This window comes from Stigmatopora nigra, unplaced genomic scaffold (assembly GCF_051989575.1).
Source record: "Stigmatopora nigra isolate UIUO_SnigA unplaced genomic scaffold, RoL_Snig_1.1 HiC_scaffold_24, whole genome shotgun sequence".
Taxonomy (NCBI): domain Eukaryota; kingdom Metazoa; phylum Chordata; class Actinopteri; order Syngnathiformes; family Syngnathidae; genus Stigmatopora; species Stigmatopora nigra.
In genome coordinates, this window is record NW_027551603.1 from 1,741,865 (window position 1) to 1,764,666 (window position 22,802).

General features: G+C 45.0%; 2 non-coding genes and 37 pseudogenes across 2 annotated transcripts; all 39 read right to left on the minus strand.

Moving 5' to 3' along the window:
• Positions 1-7: 7 nt before the first annotated feature.
• On the minus strand, positions 8-136 carry LOC144186333 (5S ribosomal RNA; annotated as a pseudogene).
• A 56-nt stretch (positions 137-192) lies between these two features.
• Positions 193-321, minus strand: LOC144183619 (5S ribosomal RNA; annotated as a pseudogene).
• Positions 322-1,081: 760 nt separating this feature from the next.
• LOC144181800 (5S ribosomal RNA) lies at positions 1,082-1,210 on the minus strand (annotated as a pseudogene).
• A 56-nt stretch (positions 1,211-1,266) lies between these two features.
• Positions 1,267-1,385, minus strand: LOC144182331 (5S ribosomal RNA; annotated as a pseudogene).
• A 56-nt stretch (positions 1,386-1,441) lies between these two features.
• LOC144182596 (5S ribosomal RNA) lies at positions 1,442-1,559 on the minus strand (annotated as a pseudogene).
• A 56-nt stretch (positions 1,560-1,615) lies between these two features.
• On the minus strand, positions 1,616-1,734 carry LOC144190799 (5S ribosomal RNA; annotated as a pseudogene).
• Positions 1,735-1,790: 56 nt separating this feature from the next.
• LOC144182716 (5S ribosomal RNA) lies at positions 1,791-1,919 on the minus strand (annotated as a pseudogene).
• A 56-nt stretch (positions 1,920-1,975) lies between these two features.
• On the minus strand, positions 1,976-2,094 carry LOC144190254 (5S ribosomal RNA; annotated as a pseudogene).
• A 56-nt stretch (positions 2,095-2,150) lies between these two features.
• On the minus strand, positions 2,151-2,269 carry LOC144182469 (5S ribosomal RNA). The gene has a single exon (XR_013324739.1). It is a non-coding gene; the product is annotated as a 5S ribosomal RNA (ribosomal RNA).
• Positions 2,270-2,325: 56 nt separating this feature from the next.
• On the minus strand, positions 2,326-2,444 carry LOC144190233 (5S ribosomal RNA; annotated as a pseudogene).
• Positions 2,445-5,871: 3,427 nt separating this feature from the next.
• On the minus strand, positions 5,872-5,990 carry LOC144190533 (5S ribosomal RNA; annotated as a pseudogene).
• A 56-nt stretch (positions 5,991-6,046) lies between these two features.
• Positions 6,047-6,165, minus strand: LOC144183097 (5S ribosomal RNA; annotated as a pseudogene).
• A 56-nt stretch (positions 6,166-6,221) lies between these two features.
• LOC144186798 (5S ribosomal RNA) lies at positions 6,222-6,340 on the minus strand (annotated as a pseudogene).
• A 56-nt stretch (positions 6,341-6,396) lies between these two features.
• LOC144190680 (5S ribosomal RNA) lies at positions 6,397-6,515 on the minus strand (annotated as a pseudogene).
• A 56-nt stretch (positions 6,516-6,571) lies between these two features.
• LOC144188199 (5S ribosomal RNA) lies at positions 6,572-6,690 on the minus strand (annotated as a pseudogene).
• A 7,865-nt stretch (positions 6,691-14,555) lies between these two features.
• On the minus strand, positions 14,556-14,674 carry LOC144187620 (5S ribosomal RNA; annotated as a pseudogene).
• A 56-nt stretch (positions 14,675-14,730) lies between these two features.
• Positions 14,731-14,849, minus strand: LOC144190703 (5S ribosomal RNA; annotated as a pseudogene).
• A 56-nt stretch (positions 14,850-14,905) lies between these two features.
• Positions 14,906-15,024, minus strand: LOC144189910 (5S ribosomal RNA; annotated as a pseudogene).
• A 56-nt stretch (positions 15,025-15,080) lies between these two features.
• Positions 15,081-15,199, minus strand: LOC144186859 (5S ribosomal RNA; annotated as a pseudogene).
• A 56-nt stretch (positions 15,200-15,255) lies between these two features.
• LOC144186714 (5S ribosomal RNA) lies at positions 15,256-15,384 on the minus strand (annotated as a pseudogene).
• A 56-nt stretch (positions 15,385-15,440) lies between these two features.
• Positions 15,441-15,559, minus strand: LOC144189623 (5S ribosomal RNA; annotated as a pseudogene).
• Positions 15,560-15,615: 56 nt separating this feature from the next.
• Positions 15,616-15,734, minus strand: LOC144190918 (5S ribosomal RNA; annotated as a pseudogene).
• Positions 15,735-15,790: 56 nt separating this feature from the next.
• On the minus strand, positions 15,791-15,909 carry LOC144191826 (5S ribosomal RNA; annotated as a pseudogene).
• Positions 15,910-16,140: 231 nt separating this feature from the next.
• On the minus strand, positions 16,141-16,259 carry LOC144183787 (5S ribosomal RNA; annotated as a pseudogene).
• A 56-nt stretch (positions 16,260-16,315) lies between these two features.
• LOC144191465 (5S ribosomal RNA) lies at positions 16,316-16,434 on the minus strand (annotated as a pseudogene).
• Positions 16,435-16,490: 56 nt separating this feature from the next.
• LOC144189288 (5S ribosomal RNA) lies at positions 16,491-16,609 on the minus strand (annotated as a pseudogene).
• A 56-nt stretch (positions 16,610-16,665) lies between these two features.
• LOC144189633 (5S ribosomal RNA) lies at positions 16,666-16,784 on the minus strand (annotated as a pseudogene).
• Positions 16,785-17,110: 326 nt separating this feature from the next.
• Positions 17,111-17,229, minus strand: LOC144185716 (5S ribosomal RNA; annotated as a pseudogene).
• A 56-nt stretch (positions 17,230-17,285) lies between these two features.
• On the minus strand, positions 17,286-17,404 carry LOC144189096 (5S ribosomal RNA; annotated as a pseudogene).
• Positions 17,405-17,730: 326 nt separating this feature from the next.
• Positions 17,731-17,849, minus strand: LOC144185717 (5S ribosomal RNA; annotated as a pseudogene).
• Positions 17,850-17,905: 56 nt separating this feature from the next.
• On the minus strand, positions 17,906-18,024 carry LOC144182587 (5S ribosomal RNA). The gene has a single exon (XR_013324741.1). It is a non-coding gene; the product is annotated as a 5S ribosomal RNA (ribosomal RNA).
• A 56-nt stretch (positions 18,025-18,080) lies between these two features.
• On the minus strand, positions 18,081-18,199 carry LOC144187801 (5S ribosomal RNA; annotated as a pseudogene).
• Positions 18,200-21,622: 3,423 nt separating this feature from the next.
• On the minus strand, positions 21,623-21,741 carry LOC144190371 (5S ribosomal RNA; annotated as a pseudogene).
• A 56-nt stretch (positions 21,742-21,797) lies between these two features.
• Positions 21,798-21,916, minus strand: LOC144187464 (5S ribosomal RNA; annotated as a pseudogene).
• A 56-nt stretch (positions 21,917-21,972) lies between these two features.
• Positions 21,973-22,091, minus strand: LOC144189290 (5S ribosomal RNA; annotated as a pseudogene).
• Positions 22,092-22,147: 56 nt separating this feature from the next.
• Positions 22,148-22,266, minus strand: LOC144185009 (5S ribosomal RNA; annotated as a pseudogene).
• A 56-nt stretch (positions 22,267-22,322) lies between these two features.
• On the minus strand, positions 22,323-22,441 carry LOC144183478 (5S ribosomal RNA; annotated as a pseudogene).
• A 56-nt stretch (positions 22,442-22,497) lies between these two features.
• Positions 22,498-22,616, minus strand: LOC144188289 (5S ribosomal RNA; annotated as a pseudogene).
• A 56-nt stretch (positions 22,617-22,672) lies between these two features.
• On the minus strand, positions 22,673-22,791 carry LOC144185020 (5S ribosomal RNA; annotated as a pseudogene).
• Positions 22,792-22,802: the final 11 nt, after the last annotated feature.

Consider the following 22,802-nt stretch of genomic DNA (forward strand, 5'->3'; position numbering starts at 1 on the left):
GGTATGATGCTCACAGCACCTGGTATTCCCAAGCGGTCTCCCAATCAGGTACTAACCAGGCCGAACCATGCTTGGCTGCCGAGGTCGGACGAGATCGGGCGAGATCGGGCCTTTTCAGGGTGGTATGGCGGTGAACGGTACTGCTCTTGCAGATGGACACCCATGAAATGTCGAAAAAGATGCGGGGTATGATGCTCACAGCACCTGGTATTCCCAAGCGGTCTCCCAATCAGGTACTAACCAGGCCGAACCATGCTTGGCTGCCGAGGTCGGACGAGATCGGGCGAGATCGGGCCTTATCAGGGTGGTATGGCCGTGAGCGGTACTGCTCTTGCAGATGAACACTGTCAGGTTCATTAATAATTACCTTCGTCCGTAATTATCAATAACTGCAGGAAGACATCTTATTCAATTATTGACATTTAATTAAATAGAAATGGATACAACAGATAAAAGCCTCCGGAGGGGAGCGTTACAGCAAGTGTCACCTTACAACTTCCGAACGTCTCCTCGAATAGACGTTTTCGTCCCATTCTTATGGTCACAAGTTACAGAGTTGTTGATCATTCCATCACGTATGAGTAAAAACAACATCTGGGACTACAATAACAATCAAAGTATTTTACTAATAACAAAAACAGGGACTAGACCTAACAACATGTAGATTAGAGTAATTATACAACCTCCTTGACCTAAGAATCATATAATATAATCATAATCATATAATCGTTACATACAGAAAAACCCGAAGTGTACGGTTACTTAACGATAACAATATTCTTGTTATTGTCCGAATAGCCCTGTCCTCGTCACCAAGGGCCCACCAAATCTCAAGGACCCAGATTGGGTGGATTGTTTGTATAACCATCCTGGAACAGGCTGTCCAGGTTAAAGATGACTTGGTGTGACCTCAACACTTTTGAAAAACAGAAAGAGAATGATTTAACAAAGTAATGAATTAATACAGAGAAAAGAAAGAGAATGATTTAATAAAGAAATGAATTAATATAACTATTATAATAGTAAAACAGAACAAACCCAACAGACACCCACGAAATGTCGAAAAAGATGCGGGGTATGATGCTCACAGCACCTGGTATTCCCAAGCGGTCTCCCAATCAGGTACTAACCAGGCCGAACCATGCTTGGCTTCCGAGATCGGACGAGATCGGGCGAGATCGGGCCTTTTCAGGGTGGTATGGCCGTGAACGGTACTGCTCTTGCAGATGGACACCCATGAAATGTCGAAAAAGATGCGGGGTATGATGCTCACAGCACCTGGTATTCCCAAGCGGTCTCCCAATCAGGTACTAACCAGGCCGAACTATGCTTGGCTTCCTAGATCGGACGAGATCGGGCCTTTTCAGGGTGGTATGGCCGTGAGCGGTACTGCTCTTGCAGATGGACACCCATGAAATGTCGAAAAAGATGCGGGGTATGATGCTCACAGCACCTGGTATTCCCAAGCGGTCTCCCAATCAGGTACTAACCAGGCCGAACATGCTTGGCTTTCGAGATCGGACGAGATCGGGCCTTTTCAGGGTGGTATGGCCGTGAGCGATACTGCTCTTGCAGATGGACACCCATGAAATGTCGAAAAAGATGCGGGGTATGATGCTCACAGCACCTGGTATTCCCAAGCGGTCTCCCAATCAGGTACTAACCAGGCCGAACCATGCTTGGCTTCCGAGATCGGACGAGATCGGGCCTTTTCAGGGTGGTATGGCCGTGAGCGGTACTGTTCTTGCAGATGGACACCCATGAAATGTCGAAAAAGATGCGGGGTATGATGCTCACAGCACCTGGTATTCCCAAGGGGTCTCCCAATCAGGTACTAACCAGGCCGAACCATGCTTGGCTGCCGAGATCGGACGAGATCGGGCGAGATCGGGCCTTATCAGGGTGGTATGGCCGTGAGCGGTACGGCTCTTGCAGATGGACACCCATGAAATGTCGAAAAAGATGCGGGGTCTGATGCTCACAGCACCTGGTATTCCCAAGTGGTCTCCCAATCAGGTACTAAACAGGCCGAACAATGCTTGGCTTCCGAGATCGGACGAGATCGGGCCTTTTCAGGGTGGTATGGCCGTGAGCGGTACTGCTTTTGCAGATGGACACCCATGAAATGTCGAAAAAGATGCGGGGTATGATGCTCACAGCACCTGGTATTCCCAAGCGGTCTCCCAACCAGGTACTAACCAGGCCCAACCATGCTTGGCTTCCAAGATCGGACGAGATCGGGCCTTTTCAGGGTGGTATGGCCGTGAGCGGTACTGCACTAGCAGATGGACACCCATGAAATGTCGAAAAAGATGCGGGGTATGATGCTCACAGCACCTGGTATTCCCAAGCGGTCTCCCAATCAGGTACTAACCAGGCCGAACTATGCTTGGCTTCCGAGATCGGACGAGATCAGGCCTTTTCAGGGTGGTATGGCCGTGAGCGGTACTGCTCTTGCAGATGGACACCCATGAGCTAAAGTATTTATTCGACCTTCTACACCTGCTACCCAAATCAATTGGGATTTGACATTATTCAAAGTCAGTTGGAATATTCAGGTTATAAAAGAGGGGGGAAAAGGCAGGAATATATACAGCTATGTTTTACTTTTGTGCATTTCAGGCCAAATTGGTATTTGTCTTTGAGTCAGCAATAATAACAAAGGAGTAAAGTCAGCTTGATTGCAGTAAGACTTTTTGCACTCTATACACTCAATTTTCACATGTTGTTTTACTTCTGGACGCTGCAAATGGACTGCACATCTGTTGCATCGTGTGTATATATGTGTATTACCGTACTTTGAATTTTGATTTAAACCTTTACAACCCAACTGCCTCAGATCAAGCAATTATAATGTAAAGTAGTAGATGTTTAAAAAAAGCACCAAATGCAAAAAGATAACAAAATAACAATACTAAATAGTCAAATAAGCAACTCCATTATTCTTTTAGAGAAAATATCTCAGCGGGGTCAAGTCATTCAATTCAAATCGACTGGTAATCAGATTCAATTAAAGACTAACCGATTGGGTGCAATGTTGTAGTGGCAGCACAACTAAATGAATTCACTGAATTTAAATGGGATTTATAAGTGTTTTCACATTTTATACTGTAAAACAAAAAATCACATAGGATTTATGGTTAAACACTGGAGCTACAGAATTTTACCAGAAATTACATTCAATTGGTATAGCACTTCAATAACCACCAATTTATTGGATCACTATTGTAGATTTTTCATTTCACTGAAACTAAAATTATATTGCTCCACCACCACATGCACACACCCCTTTTTTACTGTATAACTCTAGCAACCACAAGTATTTTATTTTTATTTTTTTAAGAAGAAAATGACTGACTATTCTTCTGTCTGTTCAGATATCACTACTTTTACATGATAAGAGAAGTAATTTTTAAAGAAGGCTCAGCAAAATACCCAGCATTCAATAGTACTGGCATGCTGGATCTTGCAAACTACACTCCTCAACTGCACAGAAAAAAAATAGAAAAAAACAGTCATACATTGTCTGCAGTACTTTCCACTCATTCGCTTACACTTTGTACTCCATCCTTTCTACACAAAAAGCATCATCCCGCTGTTACAGAGTAAAGAAGGTTGCACAGAGTCCTTTTCTTGCTGTTCTGTCTCTTTAGAACAGAAGGACACTTTGCGCTTCACAGAATGCAAGTCTACAAGTACTGCTGCTTAGATGTGGTTGAATGTTAGGCCCCTAAGAAATACATGTGAAGCAACAGCAATGCTTTACAAGGTGTCTATTGTTTATATAAATAAACATAAAACAGGTTACGAAAACATGCTGTAAAATCCAAATCATATTTTATCATAGTTTCACATGCTTAAACTAATAGTAATTGTTTAGTATAAATGATCGTCATGTGAAAGACATTGTTTAGTATTCTTTCATTCATTCATTCTCTCAACCGCTTATCCTCACAAGGGTCACGGGGGGTGCTAAGGCCTATCCCAGCTATCTACGGGCACCAGGCGGGGGACAAAAGAATGAACATAATTTAAAGTAATTGCTCTACAGTTGTACTGCATACCGGAGGTCATTTAATTCATTCAGATCAAGAACCTCAAATAACATATCGGCTGGTATTGTTGGAGATGGAAATCCAACTCATTTTATCTCTGAGGGCTAGCTGCGAATGCACTTGCATTATGTCAGTAAAATTCTAGAAATCATAGCGAAAGGGTTATTTTTCAAGAACATCTGTTCCCGAAAGACCGACAAATTGTCTTTATTTGATGCTCTTGTCAGGAGTGGTTGGATTGCCTTTCCTGGCATGACGTCACGATAACTATCAGCTGTCACTAATTACGTGATTAGATTATTTTTGGCGTCACTGGACAAGGTCCAAGTGGACATGGGGAAGCTGGAGCACCTCTTTGAGTCCAGGGCCAAAGAGACGCCATGGGCCAAGAAAGCGCCAGAGAGCAAAAAGTCCGAGATCCTGGTTCTGGACTCCAAGCGGAGCACCGCCATCAACATCGGGATGACGGTCCTGCCCGCCGTTCACGTCATCAAGAGCGCCATCCTCAACTTTGACGACTTTGCCATCAACAAGGAGGGTGTGGAGAAGATCCTGAGCATGACGCCCACAGAGGAGGAGAAGCAGAAGATCCGCGAGGCTCGCTCGGCCAATCCCGACGTTCCCCTGGGGACGGCCGAGGAATTCCTCTCGGGCCTGGCTTCCGTCAGCGCCTTGACCCCCCGCCTGCAGCTGTGGTCTTTCAAACTCAACTATGAGGCACTCGAGCAGGAGATCGCCGAGCCCCCGTTTGACCTGAAGTTGGGCATGGAGCAGCTGGCCGGCAACCGGACCTTCAAGAAGATCCTGGCCACGCTGCTGGCCGTGGGGAACTTCCTCAACGGGTGTCCTCCTCACCAGAATCTTCAGGCTCCCTCCATGGTGAATCAATTCCTCTGGGCATAGGCATAAGATAACTTGGGCGCTCTCTGGTGGTTGTACGCACCTGGGCATCATGATGAAACGGTAAAGGCTTCCCAGGGCGACGTGCATAGCAGTGGTGGGGCGTATGAGTACGCTGCGGCTCTAACTCTTCTACCAGCTGTGGCTCATCTCTAGAAATGATGTGCCTGAGAGCCCCGCACCACGGTGTGTCCATTACAAAATTCCTAAACGATTCTGAGGGGTTTCTTATACATTCCAAGCAGTCCGGTGTCTTCGAGGTGGATGGTTTGCGTCGCCGAGTGCGTCGGCGCGAGCGTGGGTGGCGCTCCGCTGGGTCCATAATGGTTGGATCGTGCTGTTACGATTTCGCCGCGTAGTGCGACGCGATCGTAGGGTAAGTTGAACCCAGATGCAGAGTCGCCGAAGTAATTGGAAAGGTGAGGCAGATCTGTAGCTCTTGTTGGTTGATTTAATAAACGGGGTAACATAACTTAAACAACTTGGCTTGACCACTCATTACAAACGAACTGAACATGCGGCGTGGCGTCAATGGAAACAGCAATTACTACGAGGATTAACAGGAAACGAAACCAGAACTTAACCAGTCGATCCAACCGCGTCCACAGAAAATCATAATGCTTAAATACCAAAAATAATCTAATCACGTAATTAGTGACAGCTGATAGTTATCGTGACGTCATGCCAGGAAAGGCAATCCAACCACTCCTGACAGCTCTGAGTGATTTTGGATCCTTTGTTTCTCCCCCAAGTAATGAGGACATGTTCTTTTTAAGATAGCTCTCCATCTAAGTCCTACTATAGGTCCAGTCTTGGTAAAAGGTGCATGATGACAACTGATCTATCTGAAATCCAGAATTTGATCTGGATTTCAGATAGATCACCCATGAAATGTCGAAAAAGATGCGGGGTATGATGCTCACAGCACCTGGTATTCCCAAGCGGTCTCCCAATCAGGTATTAACCAGGCCGCACCATGCTTGGCTTCCGAGATCGAACGAGATCGGGCCTTTTCAGGGTGGTATGGCCGTGAGCGGTACTGCACTAGCAGATGGACACCCATGAAATGTCGAAAAAGATGCGGGGTATGATGCTCACAGCACCTGGTATTCCCAAGCGGTCTCCCAATCAGGTACTAACCAGGCCGAACCATGCTTGGCTTCCGAAATCGGGCGAGGTCGGGCCTTTTCAGGGTGGTATGGCCGTGAGCGGTACTGCTCTTGCAGATGGACACCCATGAAATGTCGAAAAAGATGCGGGGTATGATGCTCACAGCACTTGGTATTCCCAAGCGGTCTCCCAATCAGGTACTAAACGGGCCGAACCATGCTTGGCTGCCGAGACAGGACGAGATCGGGCCTTTTCAGGGTGGTATGGCCGTGAGCGGTACTGCACTAGCAGATGGACACCCATGAAATGTCAAAAAAGATGCGGGGTATGATGCTCACAGCACCTGGTATTCCCAAGCGGTCTCCCAATCAGGTACTAACCAGGCCGAACCATGCTTGGCTTCCGAGATCGGGCGAGATCGGGCCTTTTCGGGGTGGTATGGCCGTGAGCGGTACTGCTCTTGCAGATGGACACCCATGAAATGTCAAAAAAGATGCGGGGTATGATGCTCACAGCACCTGGTATTCCCAAGCGGTCTCCCAATCAGGTACTAACCAGGCCGAACCATGCTTGGCTTCCGAGATCGGACGAGATCGGGCCTTTTCGGGGTGGTATGGCCGTGAGCGGTACTGCACTAGCAGATGGACACTGTCAGGTTCATTAATAATTACCTTCGTCCGTAATTTTCAATAACTGCAGGAAGACATCTTATTCAATTATTGACATTTAATTAAATAGAAATGGATACAACAGATAAAAGCCTCCGGAGGGGAGCGTTACAGCAAATGTCACCTTACAACTTCCGAACGTCTTCCCGAATAGACGTTTTCGTCCCATTCTTATGGTCACAAGTTACAGAGTTGTTGATCATTCCATCACGTATGTGTAAAAACAACATCTGGGACTACAATAACAATCAAAGTATTTTACTAATAACAAAAACAGGGACTAGACCTAACAACATGTAGATTAGAGTAATTATACAACCTCCTTGACCTAAGAATCATATAATATAATCATAATCATATAATCGTTACATACAGAAAAACCCGAAGTGTACGGTTACATAACGATAACAATATTCTTGTTATTGTCCGAATAGCCCTGTCCTCGTCACCAAGGGCCCACCAAATCTCAAGGACCCAGATTGGGTGGATTGTTTGTATAACCATCTTGGAACAGGCTGTCTAGGTTAAAGATGACTTGGTGTGACCTCAACACTTTTGAAAAACAGAAAGAGAATGATTTAACAAAGTAATGAATTAATACAGAGAAAAGAAAGAGAATGATTTAATAAAGAAATGAATTTAATATAACTATTATAATAGTAAAACAGAACAAACCCAACATTCCCCCGTTTTTATAATATGTATGTTATTAGTCATTTCTTAGTAATCACTAAATGGAAATGTCGGTGACTGCGATTTTATCCGCCTACTCCTTACTCCCATGGCTGGTCTGAAAGAGAAAAAACATAATTATATTCGTCCAATTGGTCCTCGGATTTACCGTACTCCTGGACCTCACTGCTTTCCCCAAACCGTCCCATAAGATACAACTCATGTACTTTAGAATTTGTAGGGGCAATTGCAGTAGTTATAAGTCGGCTTAGCAAGGAGCGCAAACAGGGGATACTACATCACCCACACAATGTTAGGATAGCGGTAATTGTGCCTATAGTAACCACGAAGGATGTAGCCAAATCTTTAGATTTTCCAAAGGTCTTATCCCACCAATCTGACAATGCGGACGTATCTACTCCAGAGTGCTCTTGCATATTGCGGTTCAGTGTTTGCAGGCCAGTAATGGCCCTGGTGAGAGATCCACTGGGTGACGCGTTGTTCGGTATGAAGGTGCAACATTGTTTTCCAAACATTGCACACACGCCCCCTGTTTCAAGGATCATATCCACCGCTATGCGATTCTGGAACGCCATCAGACTGGTAGCTGCCAGTTGTTCCTTCATGGCCACAAATCCCTGTTCAGTATAATTTCCAAGTTTTGAACATTGTAATGTAAGTAATTTATTCTATCCACATTTTTGTTTGGGGTGATTAGAAGGAAGATAGACTCCCAACCTGCTGCGATCTGATTAGCCAGCTTATACTCATCTGGTACGCCCCGGGGGATGCCAATCGCATCAATGTATGTTGGATCTCCTTCCCTCCATGCCTCTCGACGATGTCGGGAGGGTCGACCCTTCACCTCCGAATTATGAGCCGCCAATTGTATCTCCTCCACTGTGGATGGAAAAACAGACACCGGTAAGAGCAGTGAGACCAAAGTACCTAGTCCTGCCGCGTTTCGGCAGGAGTCGTATAATTTATCTACCACCCCGCCACCATAGGCCAGAACGTGGTATCAGGGGTGTAGTTTGTTTTAGAACGCCGGTACACCACGTCTCATTTATCGCCCCCAGCTTCAGACCATGCCCTGTAAGGTTTAAGCAGGTAAAATGATTAAACAGTGGAAAAATTGACTTCCTATTTACCGCGTAACAGGATAAACACTGCTTCAATATTTTTTCTTGCCAAGTAGGACACGTTTTTTCATTTGTAAAAACACTTTTCCCCAAATGAATGGTGATTGAGGGAGTTGTTAGATCCCATCGTATTTTCCCTTGTCTGGTAGTTTATCCTAATCTTTTGTAAGATGGTTTAGTCTCAATTGAAACCATATGGAGACGTCAAACCCAATATAAAAGAGTTCCCTATAGTTTTATGGTATTGCTTGCTGAGCAATAATCTTTTCAATTAATATTGGTGTTTCCCGTATCTTATTAAGTCAGAAAGTTTATCTTACCCGTCCCCTCAATGTTTCAATTGAGACCACCCTTTTACCAAAGTAGCTCCACATAGTGCTTGCCTTCTTTACACTCCATTAACAGCGCCCAATTATCCCCCGTTTGGGAAATCCCTGTTTCAGAAATAAATTTCACAGGTTAATATGTCAGTCCAAGCTTTCCAATCTTGACCAATTTCTGCAACAAGGCTTTTCCCAATCTTCAATTTTTTTGCTGTTAATGTACCACACATATTTCTCACCATAGATTGCCCCTTTGTATGGCAACCGGGACGTCGCCGAGTCCAAATATATATTTTCATTTTGGAAATTTGATTTAGTAGGTAATGTTAATTAAATGTAAATGTGTATGTTTCTCGGTTTACCCTCCCGTAAGAAGGTGTATCCTCAATTGAAACGCCTCCGCCTTTTTCTCCAACTGGAGAAAACAACCCTACTGTGGAAAGGAATAGAATCACAATCATCATTAATCTCATTGCCCCAAAAGCAATAATTGTTTTCAACATGACTTTTTGTCTTTGTTTAGGGAGTTATCCTCTTGAAACGTTTCAATTTAGACAACCTTCTTACTGTGGGAAAGGTGCATCCGTGTCCCCTTTCAGTAACAAGGACCCTCCCACTTTGCGTTGCTCCGATGTTTCTTCTTTTATGCTGCTTATCAGCATCCAGTCTTCAAGAATCACCGTCGCTTCGTCCGTTTCCTGTTGACAAGCAAAATCTCCCTCTGATAGTCTAAATTTGGTGTGTGCGTTTTTTTTTTTTTCTGATAGATTCGCCTCATCATCCAATTGTCATTGTGTAGTGAATAATAACAATTTGTAAGGTCTACCAAACAGGACTTCATATAAGGTCCGCCAATTGTGGATGGTAGACAACTATTATATTAACAAAATGGGAGCCATTATCACTATAAATAGTTTCTGGAATTCCATATCGTGGAATGATATCCATATGATCTAATAAAAATAAAATAAAATCTATATGTATTTTTTGAAATGGATATGTGGGTATGCATATAGATTTAAACCCTAAGCCTTGTAGTGCCGTTGTAGCAAGGCCACCTCCCCCTTGTCGAGACATAGGTCTTCCCTTGACTCAAGCCCAAATTATTTTCTTTATTGATCTTTTATTGATAGATTATGTTTCGGTGGTCTGCCAATCAAAAAACACAAAAAGACAAACTATCATTCACGCTCACACTCATAAAAAGAAGAATTTAGTGTGTTCAACCAGTCTAGCATCCATAATTTCATTTTGTGGGAGTAAACTGGAGTACCCGGAGAAAATCCACAAATTCTCGAGGACGCCATGAATACCCCACATTCCGGAAAGTCTGGATCCACCCCGCATTCATTAGTAGATCCTTTAATATACACACCCCCACTCTAGCATTTTAACCGTTTGTAAAAAAATTACCTTCAAGTTTCACACAAAGTTATATCCTTTTAAATGCTATCAATTTAGCTGTTTGTTCCCCGAATTGAGGTGGCAATAGTTTCACATCTAAGGTTTTTATTTTCACAGCCGCCATGACCTAATGGCCCCCTATCATGTTTTTGGAAAATCCCAATTCCCTTTAATAGCATGCCAATCACCTTTTAATGCGGCCATCCAATTTTGTTTCCACTTTTTTTTTTTTTTTTCCCCCAGGTGATAAAATAATCTCCCCCATTTGTAAAACAAATTCATCCACGCCTATTTTATACAACATGACGCCTATGGCCTTTATTACGTCGCCTTGACTCCAAATTCTATGAACCAAGATAACACGCCGAATTTGTAAGCGAATTTCCCCCATCCCATTTTGTTCATAGACAACCCATCTACCTAAAGCGTCACTTGTTTCAAAACATGAAAGGCCCCACTAGAATTCGTGCATCCAGCGCCAAATAGAGCCTATTTACACATTTGTCTCAAACTTGTTTTAGATATGGGGTCCCCAATTTCCCAAAATTTCCCAGAATTAATGTACTACCACATCCTGTCAAAAACCCAAAACGACTAACATAACCTGTTTCTAAGCCAGATTCTGGAATTTGGAGAATTTCTCCTTTCCCTCCCTTATCTAAGCTTGTTATTGTCACTCGTTATCACTGTAACATTCAGGCGTATTAACCCCATCGTTGCTAAAGTTCTCACCAATTTGCATGCCCTTAATGCCGTAAAAGCAACGTTATTTGGTTGTATCAATTGACCAATGCTTATCCAATCCGTAATATCCTTAAAGTCATCAATATGACCTGTGACAAAGCATATTTCCTCCTGCCAGGACAACAGACAATGTTCTTTCAAGTGCACTTTGAAAAACATTCCATGTTACTCCATTCTTAGGGAAAATATGCTCATCCTAAACCAATTATTTTATTTACAATTCACCTAATTATTTGGATGAATGCCATGAATTTTATCATGCCACTATTGCATTGTAAATTTCCCATCTGATGTCGTTAATCAGCCAAATAATTCAATACCTACTATACTTTGTAAATCACCTCATATGATGTTTACTTAAGACAAGAGTCATTTCCCATAGCCTGTTACCAAAACAAAAATCTACAACAATTAAATGAGAGAAATCAACCTTTTGTTAGACAATTCCTAATTACAAACTTTAATGTTTTAAAAACCTTATCGTCACCAATATACCATAATATTGTAAATTTTGTCATCCTGGCCTTTTTTTCTTTTAAACAGCCAACCTCCTGGATTAAAGTATTTTGAATAATCAAAAAATTCTGAAATAGTATTAATATTATTTTATCCTCCAAAAGCTAGTTTCCTTTAACTAAGAGCCCTTTGAAATCCACAATTGCTCAAAAATGACTATTTTGGTCTATTTCCCAAATCCAAAGCTTTTTACCAAATCAACCTTTTACTGAACAGATTTTTTCTATCCTCTTAATACATTTCATTTTAAAACCCAAAATATCAATGCGAAAGCATTCGCATAACCTTGCATTTCTTGCAGCCCATGTATTGTTCTTATTCTGAAAAGTCCAAACAGAAAACGCAATTAGCCGTTAACTATGACCTCCACTCTTGCTGCGAAAACAGCATTGTTATCTTATGTTTACAAACCAGCTTTTTCCCTGTGCCCAAATACAACGCTTTTTAGAGAAGACAACCATTAAAACGTCAAATTAACCCCTCTTCCGATATTCAACTACATCACAATATTTTTCCAAGACCCCATATATCCAGAATATGTATGCTGCAAGCACAACAATATGGCAAAAACCCATTTTCTGCCCTCAAGTTTGCTTCAGCACCCCCAAGGCCAATTATTATTATTATAATGTCTTCACGGAAGGGATCACAAAATTTTAGTCGTTTACACGGTCCGAACGCTCCCGAAAGCCCAACACAGTTAAATCGTCTGCCCCGCGGCCCACATGTTTCACTCCCATCTAATCAGCAGCCGCTGCACCAGAAACGCTTCCCCCGCAGTCGACACATTTTTTGGCAAGTCTAGAGCATAATAAAAACACAGGTGACATTCCCTGCTAAAATTTAAATGATCATTTTGTATATATTCTTTTGTCTTTTTAAACACCATCTTCCCGTTAGCGGACGGGATCAAAAACCAAGCTGCAATAAGCCATCACATTGCTGTAAATTGACAGTACATATAGGTTATATTAACAAAGCACCACCAGCACTTGGAAATAACCATTCTAATTGTTGTTATACAAGCCCAAGCATCACAAAAAAACCCAATTTATTGTAATCACAAAACGTCATACCCGGATTAACCAAATCAAATACCAGTGTCCCCATTAATTTTCTAGCTCCCTTTATTTTTGTTAAACTTCCTCCGCGCCCGTCACCTATCTCGGTAAATATTTTCCCCGTCAGCCGAGGAGGCCCCGCTATTTTTTCCTTACCAAACAGTACTTTCCCGCCGCCACGGTCTTAAATATATCCCCGTTATCCGAGGGAGCCCCCACTATTTTCCCAAAATAGTATTTTTTAACTTCTCCCCGGCCTTATTTCGCCATTAGTGTCTGTGGAACAAGCTGTTACACTTTTATCCACTCACATATTATTTATATATGTATATTACCTCCATTAGTGTCTGTGGAACAAGCTGTTACACTTTTATCCACTCGCATATTATTTATATATGTATATTACCTCTATGCATTAGTGCATATATTATCCTGCATTTTATGCATTTTAAGCTGGCCAGCAAACCCATATTTATTTATCCATAAATATAGCTGTGTAATATTTTTAAAGCGCTTTGTCTTTCCAATTTTTTCCAATCCTTACAAGTTAGACGTATTTTTTGGATCGTCATCCAAACCCGCCTTACAACACGTGTTTCCCATATTTTACTTTTATTTTTTTTTTTGTAGTGAGTTCGTGTGCCTCACACAGTTAACTCTATTATTTATTATTATTATTAATATTATTATTATCTATTCGACTGTATCGACTGTATCTCCTAGGCCTTTCCTAATTTTACTGCAGAAACCACACAAACACCATACAACGTATATTCGTGCCTACCCTTTAGACACAGGACACTCCCCGGCCCCAATATTGTACCTCTAGTACAATATATTCGTGCCTACCCCTGAGACACAGGACACTTTCCAGCAAAGTGCCCCACCGTACCTGCCATTGACTAGTATAAACACAGGGTTTTATCGCCGTCACCCAGGACGCGAAACCAGCCCAACAATGGACCTCACATACAATGTCCCTTTAACGCATTTGGAAACACCTTCACAACATGCAGACATTAATGTGGACTTACCCGAGATCCATCAGATGTCTCCCTCCAGCAGGAAAAGTCTTCAACCGCCGAGAATCCAGGCGCCCCCGTCGAAAACTCCGGCCCACCAAGGGTTTTGAAGACGCCGTGCGCACGGTCACTTACCAGATGTCGAACAGCAGTGCCTGGGTTCTCGCTCCGGTATATTGACCTCCATGGCTCAGAAGGACCAAAATGTCAGGTTCATTAATAATTACCTTCGTCCGTAATTATCAATAACTGCAGGAAGACATCTTATTCAATTATTGACATTTAATTAAATAGAAATGGATACAACAGATAAAAAGCCTCCGGAGGGGAGCATTACAGCAAGCGTCACCTTACGACTTCCGAACGTCTCCTCGAATAGACGTTTTCGTCCCATTCTTATGGTCACAAGTTACAGAGTTGTTGATCATTCCATCACGTATGAGTAAAAACAACATCTGGGACTACAATAACAATCAAAGTATTTTACTAATAACAAAAACAGGGACTAGACCTAACAACATGTAGATTAGAGTAATTATACAACCTCCTTGACCTAAGAATCATATAATATAATCATAATCATATAATCGTTACATACAGAAAAACCCGAAGTGTACGGTTTCATAACGATAACAATATTCTTGTTATTGTCCGAATAGCCCTGTCCTCGTCACCAAGGGCCCACCAAATCTCAAGGACCCAGATTGGGTGGATTGTTTGTATAACCATCTTGGAACAGGCTGTCTAGGTTAAAGATGACTTGGTGTGACCTCAACACTTTTGAAAAACAGAAAGAGAATGATTTAACAAAGTAATGAATTAATACAGAGAAAAGAAAGAGAATGATTTAATAAAGAAATGAATTTAATATAACTATTATAATAGTAAAACAGAACAAACCCAACACCATGAAATGTCGAAAAAGATGCGGGGTATGATGCTCACAGCACCTGGTATTCCCAAGCGGTCTCCCAATCAGGTACTAAACAGGCCGAACCATGCTTGGCTTCCGAGATCGGACGAGATCGGGCCTTTTCAGGGTGGTATGGCCGTGAGCAGTACTGTCCTTGCAGATGGACACCCATGAAATGTCGAAAAAGATGCGGGGCAAGATGCTCACAGCACCTGGTATTCCCAAGCGGTCTCCCAATCAGGTACTAAACAGGCCGAACGATGCTTGGCTTCCGAGATCGGACGAGATCGGGCCTTTTCAGGGTGGTATGGCCGTGAGCGGTACTGCTCTTGCAGATGGACACCCATGAAATGTCGAAAAAGATGCGGGTTATGATGCTCACAGCACCTGGTATTCCCAAGCGGTCTCCCAATCAGGTACTAACCAGGCCGAACTATGCTTGGCTGCCGAGATCGGATGAGATCGGGCCTTTTCAGGGTGGTATGGCCATGAGCGGTACTGCTCTTGCAGATGGACACCCATGAAATGTCGAAAAAGATGCGGGGTATGATGCTCACAGCACCTGGTATTCCCAAGCGCTCTCCCAATCAGGTACTAACCAGGCCGAAACATGCTTGGCTTCTGAGATCGGGCGAGATCGGGCCTTTTCAGGGTGGTATGGCTGTGAGCGGTACTGCACTAGCAGATGGACACCCATGAAATGTCGAAAAAGATGCGGGGTATGATGCTCACAGCACCTGGTATTCCCAAGCGGTCTCCCAATCAGGTACTAAACAGGCCGAACCATGCTTGGCTTCCTAGATCGGACGAGATCGGACGAGATCGGGCCTATTCAGGGTGGTATGGCCGTGAGCGGTACTGCACTAGCAGATGGACACCCATGAAATGTCGAAAAAGATGCGGGGTATGATGCTCACAGCACCTGGTATTCCCAAGCGGTCTCCCAATCAGGTACTAACCAGGCCGAACCATGCTTGGCTCCCGAGATCGGACGAGATCAGGCCTTTTCAGGGTGGTATGGCCGTGAGCGGTACTGCACTAGCAGATGGACACCCATGAAATGTCGAAAAAGATGCGGGGTATGATGCTCACAGCACCTGGTATTCCAAAGCGGTCTCCCAATCAGGTACTAAACAGGCCGAACCATGCTTGGCTGCCGAGTTCGGACGAGATCGGGCCTTTTCAGGGTGGTATGGCCATGAGCGGTACTGCACTAGCAGATGGACACCCATGAAATGTCGAAAAAGATGCGGGGTATGATGCTCACAGCACCTGGTATTCCGAAGCGGTCTCCCAATCAGGTACTAAACAGGCCGAACCATGCTTGGCTGCCGAGATCGGACGAGATCGGGCCTTTTCAGGGTGGTATGGCCATGAGCGGTACTGCACTAGCAGATGGACACCCATGAAATGTCGAAAAAGATGCGGGGTATGATGCTCACATTACCTGGTATTCCCAAGCGGTCTCACAACCAGGTACTAACCAGGCCGACACATGCTGGGCTGCCGAGATCGGACGAGATCGGGCCTTTTCAGGGTGGTATGGCCGTGAGCGGTACTGCTCTTGCGGATGGACACCCATGAAATGTCGAAAAAGATGCGGGGTATGATGCTCACAGCACCTGGTATTCCCAAGCGGTCTCCCAATCAGGTACTAACCAGGCCGTACCATGCTTGGCTTCCGAGATCGAACGAGATCGGGCCTTTTCAGGGTGGTATGGCCGTGAGCGGTACAGCTCCTGCAGATGGACACCCATGAAATGTCGAAAAAGATGCGGGGTATGATGCTCACTGCACCTGGTATTCCCAAGCGGTCTCCCAATCAGGTACTAACCAGGCCGAATCATGCTTGGCTTCCGAGATCGGACGAGATCGGGCCTTTTCAGGGTGGTATGGCCGTGAGCGGTACTGCTTTTGCAGATGGACACCCATGAAATGTCGAAAAAGATGCGGGGTATGCTGCTCACAGCACCTGGTATTCCCAAGCGGTCTCCCAATCAGGTACTAAACAGGCCGAACCATGCTTGGCTTCCGAGATCGGAGGAGATCGGGCCTTTTCAGGGTGGTATGGCCGTGAGCGGTACTGCTCTTGCAGATGGACACCCATGAAATGTCGAAAAAGATGCGGGGTATGATGCTCACAGCACCTGGTATTCCCAAGCGGTCTCCCAATCAGGTACTAACCAGGCCGAACCATGCTTGGCTTCCGAGATCGGACGAGGTCGGGCCTTTTCAGGGTGGTATGGCCGTGAACGGTACTGCACTAGCAGATGGACACCCATGAAATGTCGAAAAAGATGCGGGGCATGGTTCTCACAGCACCTGGTGGGAGACAAAGTTGGAAACCTTCACGTGGTGTCTCCTGAGAGGCCGCTCGCTGCGGCCTGCGAATTCCAACAAATACCACTCAGAGCTGCCAACAAGGACCGTGGCACCCTACGTTTTTCATCCAGCCGGAGACATTTGACTGCCCCTCACCTCCGACTACCCCCCGGATGAAATAATCCGCGTTCCAGTGGCAGCTCTAGCGCTATCTGAGGGCAATCCTCAGGCGCTTGTAGTGCAAAAACAAAACAAACAAACAAACAGCACCTGGTATTCCCAAGCGGTCTCCCAATCTGGTACTAAACAAGTCTAACCATGCTTGGCTTCCGAGATCGGGCGAGATCGGGCCTTTTCAGGGTGGTATGGCCGTGAGCGGTACTGCTTTTGCAGATGGACACCCATGAAATGTCGAAAAAGATGCGGGGTATGATGCTCACAGCACCTGGTATTCCCAAGCGGTCTCCCAACCAGGTACTAACCAGGCCGAACCATGCTTGGCTTCCGAGATCGGACGAGATCGGGCCTTTTCAGGGTGGTATGGCCGTGAACGGTACTGCACTAGCAGATGGACACCCATGAAATGTCGAAAAAGATGCGGGGCATGGTTCTCACAGCACCTGGTGGGAGACAAAGTTGGAAACCTTCACGTGGTGTCTCCTGAGAGGCCGCTCGCTGCGGCCTGCGAATTCCAACAAATACCACTCAGAGCTGCCAACAAGGACCGTGGCACCCTACGTTTTTCATCCAGCCGGAGACATTTGACTGCCCCTCACCTCCGACTACCCCCCGGATGAAATAATCCGCGTTCCAGTGGCAGCTCTAGCGCTATCTGAGGGCAATCCTCAGGCGCTTGTAGTGCAAAAACAAAACAAACAAACAAACAGCACCTGGTATTCCCAAGCGGTCTCCCAATCTGGTACTAAACAAGTCTAACCATGCTTGGCTTCCGAGATCGGGCGAGATCGGGCCTTTTCAGGGTGGTATGGCCGTGAGCGGTACTGCTTTTGCAGATGGACACCCATGAAATGTCGAAAAAGATGCGGGGTATGATGCTCACAGCACCTGGTATTCCCAAGCGGTCTCCCAACCAGGTACTAACCAGGCCCAACCATGCTTGGCTTCCAAGATCGGACGAGATCGGGCCTTTTCAGGGTGGTATGGCCGTGAGCGGTACTGCACTAGCAGATGGACACCCATGAAATGTTGAAAAAGATGCGGGGTATGATGCTCACAGCACCTGGTATTCCCAAGCGGTCTCCCAATCAGGTACTAACCAGGCCGAACCATGCTTGGCTTCCGAGATCGGACGAGATCAGGCCTTTTCAGGGTGGTATGGCCGTGAGCGGTACTGCTCTTGCAGATGGACACCCATGAGCTAAAGTATTAATTCGACCTTCTACACCTGCTACCCAAATCAATTGGGATTTGACATTATTCAAAGTCAGTTGGAATATTCAGGTTATAAAAGAGGGGGGAAAAGGCAGGAATATATACAGCTATGTTTTACTTTTGTGCATTTCAGGCCAAATTGGTATTTGTCTTTGAGTCAGCAATAATAACAAAGGAGTAAAGTCAGCTTGATTGCAGTAAGACTTTTTGCACTCTATACACTCAATTTTCACATGTTGTTTTACTTCTGGACGCTGCAAATGGACTGCACATCTGTTGCATCGTGTGTATATATGTGTATTACCGTACTTTGAATTTTGATTTAAACCTTTACAACCCAACTACCTCAGATCAAGCAATTATAATGTAAAGTAGTAGATGTTTAAAAAAAGCACCAAATGCAAAAAGATAACAAAATAACAATACTAAATAGTCAAATAAGCAACTCCATTATTCTTTTAGAGAAAATATCTCAGCGGGGTCAAGTCATTCAATTCAAATCGACTGGTAATCAGATTCAATTAAAGACTAACTGATTGGGTGCAATGTTGTAGTGGCAGCACAACTAAATGAATTCACTGAATTTAAATGGAATTTATAAGTGTTTTCACATTTTATACTGTAAAACAAAAAATCACATAGGATTTATGGTTAAACACTGGAGCTACAGAATCTTACCAGAAATTACATTCAATTGGTATAGCACTTCAATAACCACCAATTTATTGGAACACTATTGTAGATTTTTCATTTCACTGAAACTAAAATTATATTGCTCCACCACCACATGCACACACCCCTTTTTTACTGTATAACTCTAGCAACCACAAGTATTTTATTTTTATTTTTTTAAGAAGAAAATGACTGACTATTCTTCTGTCTGTTCAGATATCACTACTTTTACATGATAAGAGAAGTAATTTTTAAAGAAGGCTCAGCAAAATACCCAGCATTCAATAGTACTGGCATGCTGGATCTTGCAAACTACACTCAACTGCACGGAAAAAAATAGAAAAAAACAGTCATACATTGTCTGCAGTACTTTCCACTCATTCGCTTACACTTTGTACTCCATCCTTTCTACACAAAAAGCATCATCCCGCTGTTACAGAGTAAAGAAGGTTGCACAGAGTCCTTTTCTTGCTGTTCTGTCTCTTTAGAACAGAAGGACACTTTGCGCTTCACAGAATGCAAGTCTACAAGTACTGCTGCTTAGATGTGGTTGAATGTTAGGCCCCTAAGAAATACATGTGAAGCAACAGCAATGCTTTACAAGGTGTCTATTGTTTATATAAATAAACATAAAACAGGTTACGAAAACATGCTGTAAAATCCAAATCATATTTTATCATAGTTTCACATGCTTAAACTAATAGTAATTGTTTAGTATAAATGATCGTCATGTGAAAGACATTGTTTAGTATTCTTTCATTCATTCATTCTCTCAACCGCTTATCCTCACAAGGGTCACGGGGGGTGCTAAGGCCTATCCCAGCTATCTACGGGCACCAGGCGGGGGACTAAAGAATGAACATAATTTAAAGTAATTGCTCTACAGTTGTACTGCATACCGGAGGTCATTTAATTCATTCAGATCAAGAACCTCAAATAACATATCGGCTGGTATTGTTGGAGATGGAAATCCAACTCATTTTATCTCTGAGGGCTAGCTGCGAATGCACTTGCATTATGTCAGTAAAATTCTAGAAATCATAGCGAAAGGGTTATTTTTCAAGAAAATCTGTTCCCGAAAGACCGACAAATTGTCTTTATTTGATGCTCTTGTCAGGAGAGGTTGGATTGCCTTTCCTGGCATGACGTCACGATAACTATCAGCTGTCACTAATTACGTGATTAGATTATTTTTGGCGTCACTGGACAAGGTCCAAGTGGACATGGGGAAGCTGGAGCACCTCTTTGAGTCCAGGGCCAAAGAGACGCCATGGGCCAAGAAAGCGCCAGAGAGCAAAAAGTCCGAGATCCTGGTTCTGGACTCCAAGCGGAGCACCGCCATCAACATCGGGATGACGGTCCTGCCCGCCGTTCACGTCATCAAGAGCGCCATCCTCAACTTTGACGACTTTGCCATCAACAAGGAGGGTGTGGAGAAGATCCTGAGCATGACGCCCACAGAGGAGGAGAAGCAGAAGATCCGCGAGGCTCGCTCGGCCAATCCCGACGTTCCCCTGGGGACGGCCGAGGAATTCCTCTCGGGCCTGGCTTCCGTCAGCGCCTTGACCCCCCGCCTGCAGCTGTGGTCTTTCAAACTCAACTATGAGGCACTCGAGCAGGAGATCGCCGAGCCCCTGTTTGACCTGAAGTTGGGCATGGAGCAGCTGGCCGGCAACCGGACCTTCAAGAAGATCCTGGCCACGCTGCTGGCCGTGGGGAACTTCCTCAACGGGTGTCCTCCTCACCAGAATCTTCAGGCTCCCTCCATGGTGAATCAATTCCTCTGGGCATAGGCATAAGATAACTTGGGCGCTCTCTGGTGGTTGTACGCACCTGGGCATCATGATGAAACGGTAAAGGCTTCCCAGGGCGACGTGCATAGCAGTGGTGGGGCGTATGAGTACGCTGCGGCTCTAACTCTTCTACCAGCTGTGGCTCATCTCTAGAAATGATGTGCCTGAGAGCCCCGCACCACGGTGTGTCCATTACAAAATTCCTAAACGATTCTGAGGGGTTTCTTATACATTCCAAGCAGTCCGGTGTCTTCGAGGTGGATGGTTTGCGTCGCCGAGTGCGTCGGCGCGAGCGTGGGTGGCGCTCCGCTGGGTCCATAATGGTTGGATCGTGCTGTTACGATTTCGCCGCGTAGTGCGACGCGATCGTAGGGTAAGTTGAACCCAGATGCAGAGTCGCCGAAGTAATTGGAAAGGTGAGGCAGATCTGTAGCTCTTGTTGGTTGATTTAATAAACGGGGTAACATAACTTAAACAACTTGGCTTGACCACTCATTACAAACGAACTGAACATGCGGCGTGGCGTCAATGGAAACAGCAATTACTACGAGGATTAACAGGAAACGAAACCAGAACTTAACCAGTCGATCCAACCGCGTCCACAGAAAATCATAATGCTTAAATACCAAAAATAATCTAATCACGTAATTAGTGACAGCTGATAGTTATCGTGACGTCATGCCAGGAAAGGCAATCCAACCACTCCTGACAGCTCTGAGTGATTTTGGATCCTTTGTTTCTCCCCCAAGTAATGAGGACATGTTCTTTTTAAGATAGCTCTCCATCTAAGTCCTACTATAGGTCCAGTCTTGGTAAAAGGTGCATGATGACAACTGATCTATCTGAAATCCAGAATTTGATCTGGATTTCAGATAGATCACCCATGAAATGTCGAAAAAGATGCAGGGTATGATGCTCACAGCACCTGGTATTCCCAAGCGGTCTCCCAATCAGGTACTAACCAGGCCGCACTATGCTTGGCTTCCGAGATCGAACGAGATCGGGCCTTTTCAGGGTGGTATGGCCGTGAGCGGTACTGCACTAGCAGATGGACACCCATGAAATGTCGAAAAAGATGCGGGGTATGATGCTCACAGCACCTGGTATTCCCAAGCGGTCTCCCAATCAGGTACAAACCAGGCCGAACCATGCTTGGCTTCCGAGATCGGACGAGATCGGGCCTTTTCAGGGTGGTATGGCCGTGAGCGGTACTGCTTTTGCAGATGGACACCCATGAAATGTCGAAAAAGATGCGGGGTATGCTGCTCACAGCACCTGGTATTCCCAAGCGGTCTCCCAATCAGGTACTAAACAGGCCGAACCATGCTTGGCTTCCGAGATCGGAGGAGATCGGGCCTTTTCAGGGTGGTATGGCCGTGAGCGGTACTGCTCTTGCAGATGGACACCCATGAAATGTCGAAAAAGATGCGGGGTATGATGCTCACAGCACCTGGTATTCCCAAGCGGTCTCCCAATCAGGTACTAACCAGGCCGAACCATGCTTGGCTTCCGAGATCGGACGAGATCGGGCCTTTTCAGGGTGGTATGGCCGTGAACGGTACTGCACTAGCAGATGGAGACCCATGAAATGTCGAAAAAGATGCGGGGCATGGTTCTCACAGCACCTGGTATTCCCAAGCGGTCTCCCAATCTGGTACTAAACAAGTCTAACCATGCTTGGCTTCCGAGATCGGGCGAGATCGGGCCTTTTCAGGGTGGTATGGCCGTGAGCGGTACTGCTTTTGCAGATGGACACCCATGAAATGTCGAAAAAGATGCGGGGTATGATGCTCACAGCACCTGGTATTCCCAAGCGGTCTCCCAACCAGGTACTAACCAGGCCGAACTATGCTTGGCTTCCGAGATCGAACGAGATCGGGCCTTTTCAGGGTGGTATGGCTGTGAGCGGTACTGCTCTTGCAGATGGACACCCATGAAATGTCGAAAAAGATGCGGGGTATGATGCTCACAGCACCTGGTATTCCCAAGCGGTCTCCCAATCAGGTACTAACCAGGCCGAACCATGCTTGGCTTCCGAGATCGGACGAGATCGGGCCTTTTCAGGGTGGTATGGCCGTGAACGGTACTGCACT